General features: G+C 39.3%; 1 protein-coding gene and 1 non-coding gene across 7 annotated transcripts in view; both read right to left on the reverse strand.

Moving 5' to 3' along the window:
- SNX27 (sorting nexin 27) overlaps positions 1–19,186 on the reverse strand; it is a 91,144-nt gene that overhangs the window by 65,771 nt on the left and 6,187 nt on the right. The gene's annotated exons all lie outside the window — the stretch shown is intronic.
- Positions 5,475–5,581, reverse strand: LOC112438284 (U6 spliceosomal RNA). Its single transcript, XR_003026740.1, has one exon. It is a non-coding gene; the product is annotated as a U6 spliceosomal RNA (small nuclear RNA).

Raw genomic sequence — 19,186 nt, forward strand, 5'->3', positions numbered from 1 at the left:
AACCAAAGTTGGCCAGCTAGGGAAACTGCAAAGCTAACATAAACATTTCCAAAAGCAGGAGAAAAAGCTCTAGTCAGGATTTGTATACCACTTGTGAAGGAAGCTACATACAATGAAAACTAGGTATAAATGGAAATATGACAAACCCAATCACTATATATACCACAGCAAAAAGCCATTCTACATAGTAAGCAAAATACTATTTTGACCCTCTGTGACATGCACGAAAGTAATAAAAAAGTAATTAGTCTCTCAGAGGCAGCCCATTAAAAATGGATAATAAATTCCTATAACTGCAAGTGCTAAGACATACATTTCAATTTTGTAGATGGCTATATGCCTACACAATGGCTACATGTCTATAAGAATGGCTAAAATAGAGTGGCAATACCAAGTTTTGCCAAAGATGTGGAACAAGTGCCATTCTTATATACAGCTGATAAGTGCATAAAATAAAAACAATCTAGCAGTTTCTCATAATGTTAAACATACATTTACTACAAGACCCAGCAATTCCACTCCTAGGTATTATCCAAGAGAAAAAAAAACACACACACACACATCTACACAAACAACTGTAGTTGAATGTTCACTGCAGCTTTATTCAAAATAGTACAAAACTAAAAACAACCCAATGTCTATCAAAAAGCAAATGGATAAACAAGTTGTGGCATATTCATAAAGTGGAGTATCACAGCAATAAAAGGAAAAAGGAATAAAAAGGAAAAACTACTCATCCCCAACAACACAGATAAATCTCAAAAATACACTCAGGGGGAGGAAAGTGAGACAGAAAAGAATCCGACTCATTTGACTCCATTTATTTGAAGTTCTGGAATAGACAAAACTATTCTTTAGTGGTAGAAATCAAATCACTTGTTGTCTGGAGGGGAGGGGATAGTACTGAATGCAAAGGGGCACAAAGAAACTTTCTTACGTGTCACGCCTGTAATCCCAGCACTGTGAGAGGCAGAGGCAGGGGGGATCACTTGAGCTCAGGAGTTTGAGACCAGCCTGGGCAACAAGGCGAAACCCCATCTCTACAAAAAATACAAAAAATTAGCTGGGCATCCTGGAGCAGGCCTGCAGTCCTGGCTACTTGGGGACTGAGGTAGGAGGATTGCTTGTACCTGGGAGTCAAGGCTGTAGTGAGTCAAGATCTCACCGCTGCACTCCAGCCTAGGTGACAAAGTGAGACACTGTGTCAGGGAAAAAAAAAAAAAATGATGGAACTGTCTATATCTTGACTGGGGTGGTGGTTAAATGGATGTATACTTTTGCCAAAACTCAAACTCTATGCTTCATATGTGTGCATTTAACTGTATGTTAATTAAGCCTCAGTAAAGTTTATTGGCCGAGCGCGGTGGCTCAAGCCTGTAATCCCAGTACTTTGGGAGGCCGAGGAGGGCAGATCACGAGGTCAGGAGATCAAGACCATCCTGGCTAACACGGTGAAACCCCATCTCTACTAAAAATACAAAAAAATTAGCCAGGCGTAGTGGCGGGCGCCTGTAGTCCCAGCTACTAGGGAGGCTGAGGCAGGAGAATGGCGTGAACCCGGGAGGTGGAGCTTGCAGTGAGCCGAGATTGTGCCACTGCACTCCAGCCTGGGCGACAGAGCCAGACTCCGTCTCAAAAAAAATAAAAAATAAAAATAAATAAAATAAAAATAAAAATTATTATATAATATCCACATCTGTAAGTGTGAAATAGGAGTCCACCATCTGGGTGAAAAGCATAACCCCTATTCTACTTTTAGATTACTATGAATGTTTTGCTATTGTGAATAAATTTGTTAAATATCTAGTAGATGAATCTGTACATATCTGCAGCATAAAACTGCTTAAATAAAATATATGCTTTTTCCTTCACCTCCCATGTCTTGTGGAAAATAAGCTAAACTTTGGCTATTTCCAAGTCTTACAAGGTTATTTCATGGAGGTAATGAAAAGAAAATTAAGCCACAGCTAGTTTACCCCTACTTCTGCTTTGGCTTTTTTGTCTTAATCTCCTATAAACAATAGGACACATATTTCAAACCTTGTATAGTTAAAAACCTCAGCAACATGTCCAGGTGCGGTGGCTCATGCCTGTAATCCCAGCACTTTGGGAGGCTGAGGTGAGCAGATCACAAGGTCAGGAGTTCAAGACCAGCCTGGCCAACATGGTGAAACCCCGTCTCTACTAAAAATACAAAAATTAGCCGGGCGTGGTGGCGCATGCCTGTAATCCCAGCTACTTGGAAGGCTGAGGCAGGAGAATCACTTGAAACTGGAAGGCAGACATTGCAGTGAGCCGAGATCGCACCACTGCACTCCAGCCTGGGCAACAAGAGCAAAACTCCATCTCAAAAAAAAAAACAACCTCCACAACAAATTATAAAGTTAAGTCAGATAACAGCAGCATCTCTCAAGTTTATCAAAGCCATAATGTAAGGGACAAAAGTTAAATTCATCAAACACTGCAAAAATACCATTATAGTGCATTACAAACATAATTCAGATTCTTTTTCTTAGGAGGCCTAGATTTCACTTGTTAGATTTTTAAGGGTCAGGCACAGTGGCTAACAACTATAATCCCAACACTTTGGGAGGCCGCAGTGGGAGGATCACTTGAGCCCAGGAGTTCAAGACAGCCTGAGCAACATGGTGGGACTCTGCCTTTACAAAAAATATTTTAAAAATTAGCTGGGCCTGGTGGTGCACACGTATTGTCCCAGCTACCTGAGAGGATTGCTTGAACCCAGGAGGCAGAGGTGCATAAGTGAGCTGAGATTGCGCCACCGCACTCCAGCCTGGGTGACAGAGGAGACCCTGTCTCAAGGAAAAAAAAAAAATTTAAGCATTTAAGATTGTAAAGCATTTTCTTCTGACCAAGTATTTGAAAAGTAATTTGTTCAGCCAAATAATATCCAACATTAGAGAAACCTTTAAAGACACTGAAGTACATCAAACATATGGACTATAAACATCTTAAAAATATTTATGAAAACTATATGCAAACATGGAAAAGTTCTTATGTTAAATGCAAAAACGAAAATTACAAATTGTTTCTATTTTAGCCCATAAGGCACATTATGTAAAATACAAAAATAGTTGAGTTAGGGTGACTGGAACTATGTTTAAAACTTTAACACAGCTATTATATCATCTCCTCAATTATACAGAGCTTTGTAAATGAACTCCCTACCTTCTCCACAACATATCTTCTTAAAAATTAGGAGATCTCTGAAGTTGAAGGAAAAAAGACCCCTGGCATATGAGAAGAGAGACATTTCCTTTGACTTTTCACTGGTTCACTGCTTAGTTGTTCAGTACAACTGTACTAGAAACTACACTGTAAAGACAAGGAACTACTCTACCAAAATGTAACAGTCTGTCCTTTCTAATTTTTGCAGTTAAATCATCTGACTGGTTCAGTTTGTCTCCTTTTCATCTAACTCTGCCTCCTTGCTATCTTACTTAGGCAAACAAGTGGAAGAATATTCTTTTTTTTGAGACGGAGTCTCGCTCTGTCGCCCAGGCTAGAGTGCAGTGGCACGATCTCAGCTCACTGCCAGCTCCGCCTCCCGGGTTCACGCCATTCTCCCGCCTCAGCCTCCCGAGTAGCTGGAACTACAGGCGCCTGCCACCACACCCAGCTAATTTTTGTATTTTTAGTAGAGACGGGGTTTCACCGTGTTAGCCAGGATGGTCTCGATCTCCTGACCTCGTGATCCACCCACCTCGGCCTCCCAAAGTGCTGGGATTACAGGCGTGAGCCACCGTGCCCGGCCGAAGAATATTCTTACTGACTAATTATATAAGCAATCATACCATACTTTGCCCTTAAACTCTTGAGATATAAGATTAGACATGTGTAAGCAATGAATGCAGCCAAAATAGTTGTGAAGCTTGAACAGATTTAAACAAAATTTCCATTCTGGATCACTAAATATCAAAGACATTTGGAATGTTGTTTTAGAAATAATAATATTTTGCCCCTCACATCTTAGAGCATCTTATTTATTGATGGATGATAAAAGCACAACAAGAGAAAGTAAATGGCCAAAGTTTTCCAAAATGCTTGCATTTTCTAATAAATAGTAAAATCTGGTCAACAACTTTTAAAATAAAAAATTATTATCTTAATTATTTTTAATATCAACTTTTATCATCTAGAATATGAGATGGTTTTATAAATAGGTAAAATCCTTTAGAAAGTAATTTCACTGGCAATATGCATCTAAAGATATAAAAATGGTCATAATATTTTAACTAATAATTGTATTACTGAGAATTTATCCTAAGGCAATGACCAAAATATGAGCTTCGTAAGGGCAAAAATTTTACAATGGTATGCAGAACACTCTCAAGCATTTCTTCTAAGAATAAATGAAATAATCCCAAACACAAAAAAGTTTCTTTTTTTTTTTTTTTTGAGACAAAGTCTCACTCTGTCGCCCAGGCGAGAGTGCAGTGGTGCGATCTCGGCTCACTACAACCTTCGCCTCCCGGGTTCAAGCGATTCTCCTGCCTCAGCCTCCTGAGTAGCTGGGATTACAGGTGCAGGCCACCACGCCCTGCTAATTTTTGTATTTTCAGTAGAGACAGGGCTTCACCACGTTGATCAGGCTGGCCTCACAAAAAAATATATATATATATGGAACAGTGGCCGGGCACACTGGCTCATGCCTGTAATCCCAGCACTTTGGGAGGCTGAGGCAGGCAGATCACCTGAGGTCAGGAGTTCAAGGCCAGCCTGGCCAACATGGTAAAACCCCGTCTCTACCAAAAATACAAAAAATTAGCCGGGCATGGTGGCACGCACATGTACACCCTCAGGAGGCTGAGGCAGGAGAATCGCTTGAACCCAGGAAGCAGAGGTTGCAGTGAGCTGAGATTGCCCCACTGCACTCCAGCCTGGTCAACAGAGTGAGACTCTGTCTCAAAAAAAAAAAAAATTATATATATACACATATATACACACACATATATACAAACATATATATATGTATACATGTATATATACGTATATATACATGTATACATGTATATATATGCATACGTGTATATATACATGTATATATACGTATACATGTATACGTGTATATATACGTATACATGTATACGTGTATATATACGTATACATGTATACGTGTATATATACGTATACATGTATACGTGTATATATACGTATACATGTATACGTGTATATATACGTATACATGTATACGTGTATATATACGTATACATGTATACGTGTATATATACGTATACATGTATACGTGTATATATACGTATACATGTATACGTGTATATATACGTATACATGTATACGTGTATATATACGTATACATGTATATGTGTATATATACGTATACATGTATATGTGTATATATACGTATACATGTATACGTATATATGTATATACGTATACATGTATACGCATATATGTATATATACGTATATATACATGTGTATATATGTGCATGTATATATATGGAACACTTCACAAATTTATGTATGATCCTTCCACAGGGGCCATGCTAATCTTCTCTGTATCGTTCTAATTTTACTATATGGGCTGCTGAAGCAAGCGCCTAAACACAAAAAAGCTAAGCACAAACATATCCATTATTATTTAGGTTGTTTCCAAATTTGTTTTTATAAAAAGTCAATAGGGGGATGAAAATCTAAGAAAATTGTAGTACAATAATTTAATAAACTAGGAAGCAATCATGTAAAATTGTAAACACGAAGAACAAAATAATCTAGAAATGTTTGAGCCAATGCTGCCTAAAAGTGGATTACAAAAATACAAATCTACAAAACTTCTAAAAGATAACATAGGAGAAAATCTAGGGGGTTGCCAATGAGATCTCAGCTACAACACCAAACAGCATGATCCATGAAGGAAAAAAATTGCTAAGTTGAACTTTATTAAAATTGAAAACTTCTGCTCTGCAAGAGACACTGTTAAGAGAATGAAAAAACAAAACAGACTAGGAGAAAATATTTGCAAAACACATATCTGATAAAACACTTGTATCCAAAATATACAAAGAGCTATTAAAACTCAACAATAAGAAAACAAACAACCCAATTTAAAAATGGGCAAAATATCTGGACAGATACCTCACCAAGGAAGATATACAGATGGCAAATAAGCATATAAGATGCTCAATATCATTCATCATCAGGGAACTGCAAATGAAAACAAGATACCACTACACGCCTATTAGAATGCCTAAAATCAAAAAACCTGATAATACCAAATACCAAATGCTGGTGAGGATGTGGAGCAACAGCAATCCTCATTCACTGCTGGTGGGAATACAAAATGATAGTCATTTTGGAAGACAGTTTGGCAGCTTTTTACAGTCTTACCATAAGATCCAGCAATCACATTCCCAGGTATTTACCCAACTGAGCTGAAAACTTACATCTACACAAAAACCTGCACGTAAATAAATGTTTATGGCAGCTTTATTCATAATTGCCAAAAAACTGTAAGTAACCAAGATGTCCTTCAATAGATGAATAAACAATCTGTGGAAGAGCCATACAGTTGAGTATTATGCCTCTAAAAGAAGAAATGAGCTATTAAGCCATGAAAAGGTCGGACGCAGTGGCTCATGCCTGCAATCCCAGTACTTAGGTAGGCCAAGATGGGCGTTTCACCTGAGGTCAGGAGTTTGACACCAGCCTGGCCAATACGGTAAAAGCCCATCACTACTAAAAATACAAAAATTAGCTGGGCATGGTGGCGGGCGCCTGTAATCCCAGCTACTCAAAAGGCTGCAGCAGGAGAATCGCTTGAACCCAGGAGGTGTAGGTTGCAGTGAGCCAAGATTGCACCACTGCACTCCAGCCTGGGCGACAGAGTGAAATTCCATCTTAAAAAAAAAAAAAAAAAAAAAAAAAAAAACAGTCATGAAAAGACATGCAGGAACCTTAAGTCCATGTTGCTAAGGGAAAGAAGCCAGTCTGAAAGGCTACTATTTATGTATTATTCCAATTATATGACATTCCAGAAAAGGCAAAGATCAGTGGTTACCAGGGGCCTATGGAGAAGACAAGGATGAATTAGCGAAGCACAGGGAATTTTTAGGGTAGTGAAATTATTCTGTACGATACTGTAATGGTGCATATATGACATAATGCATGTCAAAATCTATAGAACTTTATAGAACAAAGAGTGAACCTTGGCCAGGCGCAGTGGCTTACACCTGTAATCCTAGCACTTTGGGAAGCCAAAGCGGGTGGACTGTTTGAGCCCAGGAGTTCGAGACCAGCCTGGGCATCATGGCGAAACCCCATCTCTATTTAAAAAAACAAAAACAAAAAACACCAAGAACAGTGTGAACCTTAATATATGCAAATATTTTAAAAATCAGTTAGTAGGTTGGAAGAATCCCAGACTGTGACAAGAGAACCTAACTGTATTTCAAAGGTATTTTTAAAAACCTTACTAAAGTGAGTAGAGGAAAAGTTATGGATCTAAGTGACTGTAAAGGAAAAGAGTCCATAAGACTAAACGCAAAAGAGACTACCAATAAGTACTGTACTTTAGTCAATAAAGTTGTTTTCCACGAGGGTACTCGTTAACAATTCTGATACTGCTAAACAAGTGTATTGGAATTGAACAATTAAGTAAATGGGTGGCAGATGGGAAAAGCCAAGTTTCTCACTGTGGAATGGAAATTCACGGAAGATCAGCAAGGGGAGGAGGCTAGAATAATCCATGTGGTAATGCAGTAGAGATGAAGAATCAGAACTCATGTTTAATTTAATATAATACAGAGGGTTACATAGAGAAGTATTTATAGATATGTATGTACACAAGAGTTAATATACACACACAAATTTCTTTGCTGTCAGCCGAAATGGCCTAAAAGAAACCACACCCTAATGCCCAGAATGCCCAGATCTTGGTCTGTAAAACCAATAAAGGAACCAGGGACCTTTAAATAAATGGTTGATTCTAGGACTACAGCAGGAAATATACAAGATGAGCCTGGAGCACTTTACAGTATTAGAAAACAAAACAAAACAACAACTATCTTGTCTCTCTTCAGTCATGATTTAGTGTAACCACTGCCCAGCCTTAGCAACTGCCTAAATACAAGTGAGCAGAAAACAACAACCTCAAAGTTATAGGGTCCCAAAATTTCAATCAATTTAAGTTTTCTCTTCTTCATTTTACATTTATTTATTTATTTATTTATTTATTTAGACGGAGTCTTGCTCTGTCGCCCAGGCTGGAGTGCAGTGGCACGATCTTGGCTCACTGCAACCTCTGCCTCCCAAGTTCAAGTGATTCTCCTGCCTCAGCCTCCCAAGTAGCTGGGACTACAGGGGCACGCCACCACACCCAGCTAATTTTTTGCATTTTCAGTAGAGACAGGTTTCACCATGCTGGCCAGGATGGTCTTGATCTCTTGAATCTCATGATAAAACAGTATTCTCTTCCTGATTTTTAAAACCATTATCATAAAACATTCTTTTAATGCAACAATTCTGACAAATTATTCTTTTTTAGAAAGACACAATATCAAAGTGTCTTGGCTCAAAATAAGTCCAAAAATAAAAACAAGCCAAAAAAACCTTCATTTAATTCTAATTAGGTCTCATCTTTGGCAAATGTAGGGAAAAACAAAAAAAAAAAGTTAATCACATACAGACCAAATTGAACAAATTTCCAAGGTTTTACAGAGAGAGCTTTACTTCTCAAATCCTTTGGTACCTTTTTTTAAGTATGGAAAGTAAGATTCAATCTTTTTTAATTTTATTTTTTATTTTTTTGAAATGGAGTCTCGCTCTGTCGCCCAGGGTGGAGTGCAGTGGCGCCATCTCGGCTCACTGCAAGCGACACCTCCTGGGTTCACGCCATTCTCCTGCCTCAGCCTCCAGAGTAGCTGGGATTACAGGTGTGGGCCATTGCGCCCGGCCCAATCTTTTATTTTTATTTTATTTTTTTTTTGGTGACACAGTCTCACTCTGTTGCCCAAGCTCTGGAATGCAGTGGCCTGATCTCGGCTCACTACAACCTCTGCCTCCCAGGCTCAAGCAATTCTCCTGCCTCAGCCTCCCGAGTAGCAGGGATTACAGGTGTGTGCCACCACACCCAGCTTTTTCTGTTTTTTTTGGACACAGAGTCTTGCTCTGTTGCCAGGATAGAGTGCACTGGTGTGGTCTCGAATCACTGCAACTTCCACCGCCCCGGTTCAAGTGATTCTCCCGCTAATTTTTGTGTTTTTAGTAGAGACGGGGTTTCACCATGTTGGTCAGGCTGGTCTTGAACTCATGACCTCAAGTGATCTGCCCCTTCGGCCTCCCATAGTGCTCAGATTACAGGCATGAGCCACCGCACCTGGCCAGATTCAACCTTTATACCAATATTTTTTTATTTATCTTTTTTTTTTTTTGAGACAGTCTTGCTCTGTCACCCAGGCTGGAGTGCAGTGGCATGATCTCAGCTCACTGCAATCTCCATCTCCTTGGTTCAAGCAATTCTCCTGCCTCAGCCTCCCCAGTAGTTAGGATTACAGGTGCATGCCACCACACCTGACTAATTTTTGTATTTTTAATGAAGACGGGGTTTCACCATGTTGGCCAGGCTAGTCTCAAACCCCTGACCTCAAGTGATCTGCCGCTTCGGCCTCCCAAAGTACTGGGATTACAGGCGTCAGCCACAGCGCCTGGCCTACACCAGTATTTTTAAAGCACCTACGTCCAAAAATTTAACACTGGGCAAAAGCGCGTATTAATAACAATAAAGTTTGCCCCTGGCAAAGCTGAGAAACTGAGAAGTATGTTAATTGGCATCTGGTCTTCCCAAAAAGGAAAAAAAAGAATAAATAACTTGTCAAATAAGTTGCTTACCATCACTGGGACTTTTTACCTTTGACTGGGTGTTCTATTTACAAAGAATGCTGCCTGAGGCAGAAGAAGTACAAATAAGACTCATCTGTTCTTCAACCTTAATACCTCCAGCCAGAAGTAACAAGAGTTTATTACTGGGGAAGAAAGAATTACAGATTCCTCAAACCTTCTAACTCCAAGGCAATCAGTATACAAACATAATCAGGTAGATTTATTTCCAAATAAATGAATCATACTTGTCATTCAGAGAAAAAAGTATAATAAGGCTAAGGATTTAAGATATTTAAAAAATAAATATAAAAATATAATCAAGCTGGCTGGGCGTGGTGGCTCATGTCTGTAATCCCAGCATTTTGGGAGGCCGAGGTAGGTGTATCACCTGAGGTCAGGAGTTCGAGACCAACCTGATCAATATGGTGAAACCCCATCTCTATTAAAAATACAGAAATTAGCCGGGCGTGGTGGCAGGTGCCTATAGTCCCTGCTACTTGGGAGGCTGAGACCAGAGAATTGCTTGAACCCAGAAGATGGAGGTTGCAATGAGCCAAGATCACGCCACTGCACTCCAGCCTGGGCAACAGAGCAAGACTCCGTCGCAAAAAAAAAAAAAAAAAATACATATATATATATATATATATATATATATATATAAAATCAAGCTATTCAGAAAAAAAAAGCTCATTTATTATCTGATCATTACCTGAAAAGCCAATGTAACCACTTGTCACCAAGAATAAAAACAAACCTGTCCATTTCACTCTTAGTAGAATACAAAGTTCTAGTTTTAGAATTTTAGGCCAGGTGAGGTGGCTCACTCCTGTAATCCCAACACTTTGGGAGGCCAAGGCAGGAGGACGGCTTGAGCCCAGGAGTTTGAGACCAGCCTGGGGAACATAGCAAGACCCTAACTTTACAAAAAAAATTTTAAAAATTAGCTGTGTATGGTGGCACACACCCATAGTCCCAGCTACTCAGGAGGCTGAGGCAGAAGGATCACTTGAGCCCAGGAGATCAATAGCTGCAGTGAGTTATGATTGTGCCACTGCACTCCAGCATGGGTGAAAGAGTGATACCTTGTCTCTAAAATAAATAAATAAATAAATTTTAAAAAAATGTAAGCACAATGTCTTTATCACATGTGAGAGGCTAAAGAATTACCAGTGAGGTCTTAAAGTAAGTTCTGATGCTCCAAAAATATAAAACACTGATTTATTTTGTCTGGATAGGATTTTTTTTTCATTTTTATCTTTAAAAACTTGATCAATATAGAGCAACCCTATAGTTCTAGCCTATCATAGAGTAGACATGACAATGGGTTACTTCTTTGTACTGGAGGACAATAAATGTTAGAAATGGGAAAGGGTCAGGCGCAGTGGCTCATACTTATAATCCCAGCACTTTGGGAGGCCAAGGCGGGAGGATCATTTGAATCCACAAGTTCAAGACCAGTCTGGGCAACAAAGTGGGACCTTGTCTCTACAAAAAAAATATAAAAATTAGGTTAGGAGTGGTGGCTCATGCCTGTAATCTCAGCATTTTGGGAGGCCAAGGCGGGCAGATCACTGAGGTCAGGAGTTCAAGACCAGACTGGCCAACATGGTGAAACCCCATCTCTATTAAAAAATACTGGGCGTGGTGGCTCACGCCTGTAATCCCAGCACTTTGGGAGGCCAAGGTGGGCGGATCACGAGGTCAGAAGATAGAGACCATCCTGGCTAACAAGGTGAAACCCCGTCTCTACTAAAAATACAAAAAATTAGCCAAGTATGGTGGCCCGCACCTGTAGTCCCAGCTACTCGGGAGGCTGAGTCAGGAGAATCACTTGAACCTGGGAGACAGAATTGCAGTAAGCCAAAATCGTGCCACTGCACTCCAGCCTGGGCGACAGCGAGACTCCATCTCAAAAAAAATATATATATATATATATTAGGCGGGTATGGTGGCATGCGCCTGTAATCCCAGCTACTTGGGAGGCTGAGGCAGGATAATCACTTGGACCCGGGAGGTGGAGGTTGCAGTGAGCTGAGATCATACCACTGCACTCCAGCCTGGGCGACAGGGCGAGACTGTTTCAAAAAAAATAAGTAAATAAAATAAACAAATAATATAAAAATTAGCCAGGTGTAGTAGCACATGCATGTGGTCCCAGCTACTTGGGAGGCTGAGATGGGAGAATCCCTTGAGTCCAGGAGGTCGTGGCTTCAGTAAGCTGTGATCGCACCACTACACTCCAGGCTGGGCAAGAAAAATAAATTAAATTTAAATTTTAAAAAAAAGAAATGGGAAAGAAAGTTGCTAATAGCCATGATGATTTTCCTAAAGTAACTCATTTTCCTCCTACACATTTCTGAGGATCCCCCACTCAGTTGTTCACCACCAAAACACAACTAGTCCTAAATCATTTCCCAACACCAACTCAGTGTTTGAGAGCTGCTACATTTTGAATCATTGTCAACATGGCCAATTTAAGTGCTACCCCCAGATGATTTTAACTTGGTATACTGACCACAGTGAAAGTTAATTAAAGAATAAAATATACTTGTTTTATCAATAACCTTGGTTTGCAAGTCAAGTAAATCATCAAAGGAAAAAAATTTTTTGATATTTCTGAAGTTCTATTACACTACTATTTCTGAATTACTACATAATGTAATTAAAAACATTATCCCTCACGTGATCTGGTAAATTTGTTCTGGGGCCGCAACCTGAACCCTGAATCTCAACCACCCATTTCCTATATATTCAATTAATCCCAAGTGGTCCTGTACATGAATGTGAACAGATAGTGTAATCTATCATGACAACTGAAAAAAACAGCTGAAATACCTTCATTTATGAAAGACAGTCTTTACAAATTAGTAACAAGATATACTTTTGAAGGGATATGACTCTTTGACGATCAAATACCATCTTTTAATCCAAATTAAATTTGAGCAATTTATTTTGGAAATGAGAAACACAGACTACAATTTCTGTAAGTCTGTAGTCCATTCCAACATATTGAAAGAGAAGAAAGGTACAGTCGGACCTTTTCCAAATGAGGAATATAAAAGATAACTGGGTAAGACAGGGAAATCTATAATAATCTACTAGCACATAACTCACAAACGAAACTTCAGTGTCACATTTCCTTGATACAAAACCTCAGGTAGAGAGAACAAAACTCATTGCTGTTTCCAAGTAAAGACAGAGGCAGGAACAAACGTTCTAGATGATTAAACTGATCAGCAAAATAAGTAGAAAAAGTTTCCAAAATTCTCAGAGGCCATCATGTTTTCCAAGATCTCCAAATATTCATTTAATCAATCTCCCAATTTTTAAAACATAATAAATAAATATAAATAAAACTAGATCAACACATAGATATAAAAGTACTGTGGTATCTGCGGGTGGAAGAGACAACCTTCCTAGTTAATAATCTTATTGAAAGTTCTTTAAGAGTAATCAGCCTCTTGAAAGCAGCTGGGAGAGCATGCACCAGAGCAGCTGACTCTCTGCAGACTGCCTGTACTTTTCCAGAGGGAAGTAAGCTAATTCCTCGTGTATCAGGCCTGTAGAAAACATAGGTCTATCATTCTGGTCTTGCTCTGAGGTTTGACACAAGAATCTAAAAAGTTTCAGACAGCTTAAGCAAAAACAGACCATTTCTTAAAAGATGTTTTCGTATCAGTGGAAGTTCACTGAGGAAGTACACATAAGAGTACTCAAATACAACTCCTTATTCAGCAACTCAATACCTTGCAGAAAGGCACATTTCCTCAACTATTATGAGAACCTTATTTAGTTGGCAGGGAGCAATAAATAATAAACAAGAGACTACACACATACTACCTAGCATTTGACTAATACCATACCACAAAATTTAACCCTGGAGTACGAATATTATGAAAGAAAGCAACAATTCACTTTGTGATCACCACCAGGTCTTAAACTTATTTGAAGGAGCTTCACATGAATTTTCATTTTGAAGGTAGGTATTAAGTGTAAACTTTAGTACCACATTAAGTTTCCCCCCACCCCGTCTTCAGTCCACTCAGCTCCCAACATGCTGTATGCCAAAATAAAAGATTTAAATTAAAAGAAGCATCTTCGGCCAGGTGCAGTGGCTTATGCCTGTAATCCCAGTACTTTGGGAGGCCGAGGTGGGTGGATTATGAGGTCATGAGTTCAAGACCAGCCTGGCCAGCATGGTGAAACCCGGTCTCTACTAAAAATACAAACAATTCAGCTGGGCATGGTGGTGCACACCTGTAATCCCAGCTACTCAGGAGACTAAGGCAGGAGAATTGCTTGAACCTGGGAGGCTGAGGTTGCAGTGAGCCGAGATCGTGCCACTACTCTCCAGCCTAGGCGACAGAGCAAGACTCTGTCACACACACACAAAAAAAGCATCTTCAAATCAGAGGAACAGACTTGGAGGAAAGTAGAGCTAGAACACAACAGGCTTGTAGCACACAAGGATGAAAGTTATCAATTGTAAACACAATAGTAAGTATAGTCATTTAAAACAGAAGAGAAAGAGAAAGGATAACTGAGAAGCTGGATTCGATTGTGAAATAAAATACAAACACAAGTTAAAGGCAACCAGCTCCTCACCAGCTGTTCCCAGTTCTGGGTGTCAGAGCTTAGTTGTTCTTAGTTCCCTTCTTTATATAGTACAAGACAGTCCAAGAGACTAGATGGCTCTGAAATTACTCTAATTCTAATAGTGATTTTCCTCTTTCGCCTTGGAAAAGTTATTCAACTTCTTCTGGTAAATAATTATATAAAACTGAATTCACAGGAAGTCCTGGGTATTAATGCACACACAGCTATATTCTGAGCTCATAAAGAGAAAAAAATCCAAACTTCTTGGGATTACATTCAAAGCCATCTTTTTAAAATCTTACTGCAACCTTCCTTTCCAGTTTCTATCATCACAAATGTCTACAGACAAACAGCAACTTTAAGCCCCTTGCTAGCCTAAGAGCTTTTCACATTTTCCCCTCTTTGGTCACAGTTTTCCTCAACCTATAAAATCCTTGCCCCTTCTCTGAAGTTTTATTTGTTCTTCAATCCAGTTTAAAAGCCTTGTATGAGCTGTCTCCCCACCAGTCTTCTTAGGCATATTCACTCCTGCCTCTATACTTCGATTGTGCTTTTCATTTATCTCTATTACCTCGTTTAGCTTTACACACAGTAAATTGTTTACCTTCCCTACTGCAGTGTAAGCTTCTCAAAGGCAGGGATGCAGAGACCCTGTGACTCATACAAGCCAAGCAGTTCTTTATATACAGTGTGTGCTTACTTGTGGAACCAAACTGAGTATGAAGTAATATTTAGCATGCCAATATCAGGAAAAGTGATGCCCTAAATTACTGTTTTTCAGACAGTGGATCACAACCTAAAGAGTTGTGAAATTAATGTACCAGGCCACCACCAGCACTCAAAAAAACAGAACAAAGAAACTCAAAATATGAACAAACTAAAAAATACCAGAGTGGGCCCGGCACGGTGGCTCACACCTGTAATCCCAGCACTTTGGGAAGCCGAGGCAAGCGGATCACTTCAGCCCAGGAATCTCAGACCAGCCTGGGCAACATGGTGAAACCCTGTCTCTACAAAAAATACAAAAAATTAGCTGGGCATGGTGGCATGCGCCTATGGTCCCAGCTTTCTGGAAGGCTAAGGTGAGAGGAAAAAAGAAACCAAAAAAACTGTATTTACTGGTATCATGCACTCTGGTGTTCGGTTTTGTTTTATTTTTGAGACAGGGTTTCTGTCTCCCAGGCTTGAGGTCAGTGATGTGATCATGGCTCACTGCAGCCTCAACATCCCAGGCTCAAGCAATCCTCCCACCTCAGCCTCCTGAGTAGCTGGGACTATAGGCATGCGCCACCACACGTGGCTAACTTTTGTATTTTTTGCAGAGATGAGGTTTCACCATGTTGCCCAGGCTGGTTTCGAACTCCTGAGCTCAAGTGATCCGCCCACCTCGGCTTCCCAAAGTGCTGGGATTACAGGCGTGAGCCACTGTGCCTGGCCAGTAAACATAATTTTTGTGAAGCTTATTTCAGGTGTTTTTTTTTTTTTTTTGCATATATATTAGGTTATAATGTAAAATGTATCTCTCACTATGAGCTGCAATTTTTTAAAAGATATTTTAAAACTGCCTAAAATTTTTTTCCAAATGTGGGCTGAACTGTACCAACCCATCCATGGGCTCTTACTGGATTGCCCAAGAAGCACAGAAAACATCTGTATAGCTGAGGTGGAAGAAAAGAATGAACCTAAATGGCTCTAACCTAAACCACCACAATATCCTTTTGTCAGCAATGCCATCATCTAATGAATGAAACTGCCAAAGATTATGCTCAAAAAGCATTTTGAGCAGTGATCATAAATTGTTAAGTGTCTGCTTGTCAATTAAGTCTCTTTGCTTATCTACAAGGTCATAAGAATTATTCCCAATGGGACTTACCTAGAAAAATAATTATCTTTGAGAGCATGGTAACAGGCCGTCATCTGAAAAAAACTGGTCAGTGGTGGATGGAAAAAGAACTGTTCTTCACAATAAGTTAAAAGACCCAGACAAATCGTTATGCTACTAATAAAATATATTTTCCTGGTTACAGCAATCTGTGGAAGTGATTTCTGAGGGGAAGGTAATGCTATTTTCAAATTTAGTTTTATTTGTTTGCAACCTCAACTACCTGTGAAATTAAAAGGAATTTAAAAATGATTGTTCTGCTGTCTTCACTGATAACCAACAGGGTAAAGATAGCAATAATAAAGGCAAAGAATGCCTGCTTTAGTCTCCTGTCTCTCATCCAATTTAACAATGGGTAATAGTGAGTAAATAAAGATATAAAATAGTTACATTTCACAATAGTAGAACCAAAGTTCAACCACTATCGACGTTTATACGAATGTAACTGAATTTTAAGCAGCCAGGTGCTCAAGCCTGCAATGCCAGCAGTTTAGGAGGCCAAAGTGGGCAGATCACTTGAGGCCAGGGGTTCAAGACCACACTGGGCAACATGGCAACCCCATCTCTACAAAAAAAAAAAAAAGTACAAAAAAATTAGCCAGGTGTGGTAGTGCATGCCTGTAGTGCCAGCTACTCGGAAGGCTGAGGTGGGAGGATCACTTGAGCCCAGAATTCAAGTACAGCCTGGGCAACATAGTGAGACTCCTATCTCTTTAAAAGGAAAAAAAAAAAAAAAAAAACAGCTCTAAAAAGAGAAAATATTCAAGATCTAGAATCCAAAGATCTGGATTTAATTCTGGTTGCCATTCATTGGTACAACACTCAGTTTCCATTTCCTGTCTTATAAAATAGGGATAATACTCATATATTCATTTGGCAAGTATTTATTGAAGAATACTTTCCATGTGCCACCAGACATTTGGCTAGGGATACAACAAATACATAGTATTTGATGTAGTCCCTGCCCTTGATGAGCTTATAATCTTCCTATCTCACAGGACTGTGTGAAGATCAGATGTAAAAACACTACAAACTGACTGGGCGCAGTGGCTCATGCCTGTAATCCCAGCACTTTGGGAGGCCGAGGTGGGGAGTTTGAGACCAGCCTGGCCTGACCAACATGGAGAAACCCCGTCTCTACTAAAAATACAAAAATTAGATGGGCGTGGTGGCACATGCCTGTAATCCCAGCTGCTTGGGAAGCTGAGGCAGGGGAATCGCTTGAACCCGGGAGGCGGAGGTTGCAGTGAGCCGAGATCGCACCACTGCACTCCAGCCTGGGCAACAAGAGTGAAACGCTGTCTCTAAATAAATAAATAAATAAATAAATAAATAAAACTACAAACTATAACACACTATACACGCTGCAAAGCAGTAAAATGATTATTATAACTATTAATATTAACTTGTGCTACCTCTTAACCATCCATCTTTATTTCAAGAGCTTAGCAAGATCCAATAAATAAAGTATAGACGATCAGATAGAACAGTTAGTATTTAACTGATTTTCCACTTAGGTTGGAATTCGAGAGCCTAACAATTCACTATTTGTTGGTATAACCTTAGCTCATTACTCTCAATATAATCATGAAGATAAAATGAACTGAGAATCCAAGGCCTACAACCTACTGCATCACCCTGGGCATGTAACTGAGTATGTGGGTTGCATTACCCACACCTGGCAAAGGAGTAAAAAAATAAAGATTTCTAGGCCCTATGAAAGATCTACTGAATCATAACCCTTAAAAGGTGAGCCTGAGAATCTGTACTTTAGATAAGCACACCCAAGTGCTTCTCATGTACCCTAAAGCCTGAGAACCGCTGCCAAACAAATTTCCTTTGATCAATAACCATGATTTCATTATTTCAAACATTACCAAAATCTACCTAGAAAATATCAGTCAAATAGAATTCAGTTGCAATTGAGAAAGCGGCTTTTGAGACGGTACTTAGTCTGTGTTACATGACTCACACTTAACTCATAAAAATACTTCTTGTGGCACCAGCCTCTTTAATTCATTTTCAAACTCTCACATAAAATGAAGTTAAAAAACTGACTTTCAAAAAACAAATTGATAAAGACAGTTTTATTTTATCTTATGACTTTAATGAGGGAAAGCTGATGGGTCTATTATCTGGTGGCTATCAAAGAGGAAAGCATATATACTGACTAGCATAAATATATCATGATTTTGAATGCTTGCAAGCCAATCTTAGTGGTCCATGCTTAAACTAATCCTTCAAAAATACAGACAGTTTTATATCCATATCCACCACACACTAAAACCTTCCAGCAGCGTCTCTCGAGAAATCAATCAAGAGTCCTTGGAACTACTTTAACCTTAAGAAAATTAACCTGAAGTCAAATGTTACTTCACATACTATATAATTAGTGCAAAGACATATTTATTTTGGTTCTGTTTGTTGAAAGCATTCTTTACTCATTAGCCTCCAGGTACATACACATCAAAGGGAAAACACTCAGTATATGTTACACTGGGAAAAATTACAAGGTGGAAACCAGTGTTGCTAGTCAAAAAAACTTTCCATCTGCAGTAAAATTTAGAGCCCAGAGGGCTTGTTCATACTGCAGTACCAAGCCCTGTTAGAATCTAGACAGTTTTGAAAGGAGAAAAGGCAAACTGAACCATATGGGCTCCAATTTAGTTTCAGGACTAAAGATTAGGACAGAGCCTTGGTAAGCCGACTTTAAAAGAAACACAAAGAAACTGAAGCTCTTACTTGTGTCCAAGTTTGTATGCCCTTAAATTTCAAAGTTACTCTGTTCTTTCACACCTCTGTCAGTTGTCCAAACAACTGAAAAATACGAAAATTGTTACAAAAACAATTT

The sequence above is a fragment of the Pan paniscus genome, chromosome 1 (genome assembly GCF_029289425.2).
Source record: "Pan paniscus chromosome 1, NHGRI_mPanPan1-v2.0_pri, whole genome shotgun sequence".
NCBI lineage: Eukaryota > Metazoa > Chordata > Mammalia > Primates > Hominidae > Pan > Pan paniscus.